Raw genomic sequence first — 6,209 nt, forward strand, 5'->3', positions numbered from 1 at the left:
TTCCAGAGTTAACTGCACTGCGGCGGCAGACAAAGCTGGCCTGATGGCAGGAATACTGTTCCCCGATGGCATCAGAACCTCTTCTGTATTTCTGTTTGCTGTGTGACTGTCACTTGTATACGGTCACTTAGAGACTCTGATATTAAGACTTGGGCTGCAAATCACCCCCATGGCACAGCTCTGGTGGAAAAGGAAAAGGGGCTTCAGTGGCAACCAGATATCAAACACGAATTACATTGCCCCTGTACCAAAATAGGCATCTTTAAGAAATCATGTCTTCTGGTCCTCCTTTGCTATACTTCAGGTAATATGGTACCCAGAGGAACCCAGATAGATCACAATCTCTTCTATTTGTGAAGACCACTTGTGAAGGAAACTCCATAACCTCCCGGCGGTGGAGTGTATTATCGTTCAGCAAATATTCACTCTCCTCTATGCCCTTCCATGGGGGGAGAAAACTTCCCCACTCCGTGGATGATGGATTTAGCCACGTGACTTGCTTTGGCCAATGAAATGTAAGCAGAGATTTTAACTCTACTTGCTTGGCTTGGCTTGGCTTTTTCATTTCTATCCTTGGCCATGAGAAGAGCAGGCCCCTGTCACTTTGGCCTGGGTCCCAGAATGAGAAGGTACACGGAGTGGACCTGAACAAGATCCACAACATGGAACAGAGGCACTGCAGACAATCTGCAAACCCGTAAGCAAGAAATAAGTTTTGTACCCTCTGAGATTTTAGGTTATTTGTTATACAGCACTATTTAGTAAAGTCGACTGATACACACCCTCAGGCACCTTTTCCACTGAAGTTTTGCCAGTAAGTTTTTCACCACGTCTAACCTGAGTCCCTTATACATTAAGGTAAAGATCCATTCCATTTGCAGTCCAAACAAGGAGTCACTAGATTACATTCTTGATTCTAAATGTCCAAGAAATGTAGCTTGATTTATTTACTATTTGGGCTACAAAAATAGAGATGCCCTTGGGGAATTATTTGTTTTACAAATAGTACTTATGCTTGTCCTTATTGGAGCTATTGAAGGTGCGTTCCCAAGAAGTGATCATATCCTTCAGGAACCAGAGAGGTAGTGATGGGAGAAGTGAGTTTAGAGACCTGATTAAAATACTGTAGCACTCCCTTATTCTCTCCCAGCTGTTTCCTAGCACTTATCACAGTTTGCAGTTATTTTATCTATTTGCTTGTTTTCTCTTTTTATTTGTCTCCCCCACTAGGAAATGTTTCCATATGACCAGGGACAGTGTTTACCATGCTTACTGCTTTATCATCCAGTTCTCAGCAGACTCTGGCATGTAGCAGTAGCTCCAAAAATATCTGTTGAATAAATAAATGAATTCTAGTTAGGCATGTCACTAGACCAGGTAAGGGGGAAACAATTTTAAAAAGCATGGGATCTATAGTCTAAAAATCTGGCTCCAACATTATGTAATCTTAGACGGTTCAAAGGGCACTAATTATGAAAAAGTTTGAATGACAATAATAATAATAAGTCAGCGGGGAGCCACAGAAGAATTCTGAGCTGGGGAAGGACAGGATCAAGACAACATCTTGGGATAATGTATCTAATTGCTGTGTTCAGGGGTGGCTTTGCAGAGGGACCAGGTAGGAGGAAATTTCAGAGTGAGGTGATGAGGGCTTGGAGTACGGGCTGGCAGTGGAAGTTAAAAGGAGTGAGACTGGGATGGAAAATTCAATGACCCTCTCGCCAGATGGGAGAAGAAGGCAGCAGACAGGGAGTGTCTATACAGCTGAGAGAGCAGAAGCACACTTAACAGAGAGATGGAAATTTGGAGAAGAGGCCAACTGTGTTTGGGTGAGACGATAGGTTCATTTAGACACATAGAATTTTAGGCAGTGGCTGGTTCTCAAGTGAAAACACCCAGCCTCTGGTTAGAAATTCAGGACCGCAGCTGGAGAGAGAGGTCAGAGCTGGAAAACCGCACACGGACATTAGACGCATGGAGGAGACCATGTAGGAAGAGAAAAGCCAGAGACTGAAGCCAGCCTTGAAGGCCGACTAGTTACAAGGAGCAGGAAGGTGAGGAGGCGCTGGTGAAAGGACCAGAGCAAGCAAAGGGTCTCAGAAGCCAAAGAAAGGGGGTAGACAGTATTTTGATGTCCAGCCCTCTCTCTTGCGGGATGGCATTGGCTGTCAGACTTTGCGAGGCCTCTTTTAGGAGCAGAGGGAAACATCCTTCAACTTGACTCCCTTGCCTCTAACCACCTGGGTGGCTGGGGGCCCCAAGGCTCTGTGAGCCTTTGAAGAAAAATCCAGGGAAAGGAAAATGGAGAAATATGATCAATAACAACAAGCGTTGTTTTTTTCCACTTCATATGCAGGAAGCAATCCAGGGCTGTAGCTGGTGCTATGATGGGTGTATTCTGCATGTTCAGAAGGTCATCTGGCATGGAGACAGGCTAAATTATGGCCGGAGTGTATGAATCTGAGGACGTTCTCCATTAACATTTATTAGGAATTGTCATCGCTTCAACCCGCATGGGCCCCAGATGTGGAAACCCCAGCTGCCCCAGACTTCTCTTCCGGGCTGCAATCTCCCCTCTGATTTATTGTTATTAAACATGACCAGATTTTGTAGAGGGGAAAATTGAAGAAAGCAACACACACATGGGGAACTGTTGGGTGGAGGCTGCCAAGAGAAACAAACCATTTTATCCTATCTGGTGACAGTGGGAACACATGGAGACACAAACCATTGTGCCTCTTTCCTAAATCAAAAACATGCAGGCCTGAACCTCTGGGCATCTGTTCACAGGGCAAATGTCTTCACCCTGAGGGTGAGCGAGGGGCAGTTGAAGGTAATGAGAAATGCTAAGAATAGAATTCTAGAAGCCACGGCAGGGACCCTCTTCCTCAAAATATATTACCTTCCAGGGCAGATGACTTCCTGGGAGTCAGTCACACCCTCTGGATATCATTTTTCTTATCAGTAACATTTACTTTTCCACTGTGTAGTGATTGTGAGGGATCCCAAGAAGTCAAAGTTAGAGCCCCACCTTCTGGTCGCTTATAATCTATTTTGTTTATTCACTCATTCAGCATAATTTTATTAAGCACATACTATGTAGCAGGCATTGTCATAGGTTTTGAGGAAATATTAGTAAAGTAGAGAGATGAAGTCCAGGCTGACAGGGCACCTACATATGTATGAGGGAACAATATCAGAAAATACCAAAACAGTAGCTAATAGACAAAGAAGTGTGTGAGAGGGAAGGCAGCATAAAGAAAGGATACTGCATTAGGAGTCAGGAAAACTGAATTCCCATCCTGGCTCTACTACCTAAGAGTCTTGTGACCTTAGGTAAGTTATTTAACTTCTTGGAACCTCAGCTTCTTGTTCATAAAATGGCAATAAACCCGCCTCACCTCACCTCATTGGTTTCTTGTAAAATATAAATGAGGTAATGTATTTGAAGAGTCCCTTGTAAACTGCAAATTGCACTATGGTGTCAGGGGTTTTTATGATCAGTGCCAAATAAATGATACGGTGAGTGTATGGGACAGTACGTTCCCAAGCCAGAAATCTGGGGACTCATCCTCTTCTGCTTTGTCTTGGGAAAAGGAGCAAGCAGGATTATCCCCCGGCGCTGGACATGTGTCCCTTGGGGAGTCTTTTACTCATGGAGTCTGGATGTCTTGCTGGTCTTACTAACAGACCAAACCTGGGAAATCCTGACTTCACTATGCCTTTTCCTAGACCTGTGTGTGGAAATTATCCTATGCAGGAGTTGTGGCAGGTGAACATAGGTAATGAGGAAAGTCTCAAAGGCGCTAGGTCCAATTACCTTTGTTTTTGCATTGTTCCTCTTTAAGATTATCTTGGTTCCAAGGAGAAGGACTGATGTTAATCCATTCCCTTGACCCATCTTTCAACTTTACATCCCTTGGCGACTGCAATGCACTTATAGCATATGTATAAGCTAGCACACACACCTGCATCATACCTGGAATTAATGGGGATATCCCTAGGGCCAAACTTTCGTATACCAGGGACTAAAGCCCCATCTGCTTCCTCCTAACATGCAGCTAACCATGAGGTATCCTTCCTAAGCCTCACAAGCCCATGCGTCCTTGACCTATAAAGAAAGAAGGCCTTGGTGGCGCAGTGTTTAAGAATCTGCCTGCCAATGCAGGGGCTATGGGTTCGAGCCCTGGTCCGGGAAGATTCCACATGCCATGGAGCAACTAAGCCCGTGTGCCACAACTACTGAGCCCACGTGCCACAACCACCGAAGCCCGCATGCCTAGAGCCTGTGCTCCGCAACAAGAGAAGCCACTGCAATGAGAAGCTCATGCACCACAATGAGGAGAAGCCCCCACTCGCTGCAACTAGAGAAAGCCCGCGCGCAGCAACGAAGACCCAACGCAGCCAAAAATAAATAAATAAATAAATAAATTTATAAGAAAGAAAGAAAGAAAGCAGGCTTAAGCTGCTCCCTAGCACTCATCACTAGTTGAGTGAGGGTTCCCATTAATCCAGAAATGGGAGCATCTCTGGCTTATGCATGTCCAGGAATGGGAGTACCACCCAAGATTTTTCTCCTGGTGGCCATCCTTCCCACACACAAACACAAGCACATTTGTTTATTCAATATTTAGGGTTTATGAACAGTTTCCAGAGCTGTGACTTCAAAAGGGCTTGCCTTAGGTGCCAGGGATGGAGCAGGGGCCATCAGTAATGACACCCCGGCAGCACCAAAAGTGCACTGGCCGTTGGGTCGTTATTCTACCCAGGGGAAAATTCTAGTGGGGAGTGGGAACATTTTCCCCCTGTCCCATCCCAGGGCTTGGCTGAAACTTTTTTCCTTTTGGGAGGTCACTGGCTTTCTCAAGCAGCTTTGACTGTAGGGGTAAGGACAAGAAGAGGAAAGAAGCAGACAGAGGAGGTTGTGGGGAATTGTGAATATTCCCTAAGGGTTTCCTTCAGTGGAGAGGGCTGCCTTCAGCCGGGGGTCTGCAAACCCACCTCTTTGTAGCTTGGCACTGGGAGAGGGGGGGTGACAGAGAACAGAATTTGGGGTTGTTGCTGGATAACTGAGTTACAAAAGAGAGTATCTGGAGAGAAGGAAAGGAAGGAGAGGTAAGAAGTGAGAAGGGAATGACTCGGGGTGGGGGGTTTACAGCTCTGGTTTTCCTTAGGTAGACAGACCCTGTGGCTTAGGGGTTGGGATGGGTATGGCTTAAGACCCTGTTACCCCAAGGGTGGTTCACAGGCCTCAACATCAGCCTCAACTGGGATCTTAAGCCACAACCAAAACCTACTGAGTCAGAAATTGCCTTGTAATCCCTAAATGGTTAGTACGTCCATTGAAGTTTCAGAAGCATTAGCCTAGGATGCTAGGATGGGAATGACTTCTTGCAGTGAGCCACCAAGGACCTGTGCTGGATGTTCTCTCTGCCTTTTCAAATCCCCTCTCCATCTTTTTACCTCCCCTGCTCTTGGTGTTGGTGCTGGGGGGTGACCTTTATGAATTGCTTCAACAGGCTCCCTTGTCCTCTGACTTCTGATTGGGTTCAGCCAATGGTCAATGCTCAAGAAACAGTGCCTTTACCTGAAGTTTTTAAAGAGGAAGGAGGACACATTTCTATCATGCAGCAAGTCACTGGAGAAGACCGAAGGTAGGGGGAGTGGGAGATGGGGGTCCTTATTCCCCCGTGTCCCTGCCAGCTGGGCCTCAGGTTGGCAGTGGCTGTGTTCCTCAACTGAAGGCCACAGCTCCTGTGGGGCACTCTCTCCTACAGCTCCTTCCAGCTTCTGGGGAATGTTCCTTCCCTAACCCTTCAGGCCTAGAGTGCTAATGGTTCCCCACTCTGGCTAACTTCACCACCCTGTGCATTTCTCTCAACCCTGCCCGTATGTTTATAAATATGCCTTTATTAAACCTCTTCTCAAACAAACCCTGCTGGAGTGTGCCATACCTTTCCCAACAGGATCCCGATCAATACAGGACCCTGGAGAACGGACTCAGGAGTTCTTGCTCATGGTTAGGGAAGGGGACTGGATGAGCACCTCCAGTTTAAAAATCTTTGAGACTGAAGGAGCCATTTTCAATCCAGCATACTATTCGTTGTGCAATTCTTGTTTCTGGAATAGAAAAATAGATTACAGGAGCACTTGGCACTTTCTCCGACATGCCCTGGCTTCTGTGCTACAGTCTGTTTTCATGCGCACGT

This window comes from Mesoplodon bidens (assembly GCF_964165515.1).
Source record: "Mesoplodon bidens genome assembly, chromosome: 19".
NCBI classification, from domain to species: domain Eukaryota; kingdom Metazoa; phylum Chordata; class Mammalia; order Artiodactyla; family Ziphiidae; genus Mesoplodon; species Mesoplodon bidens.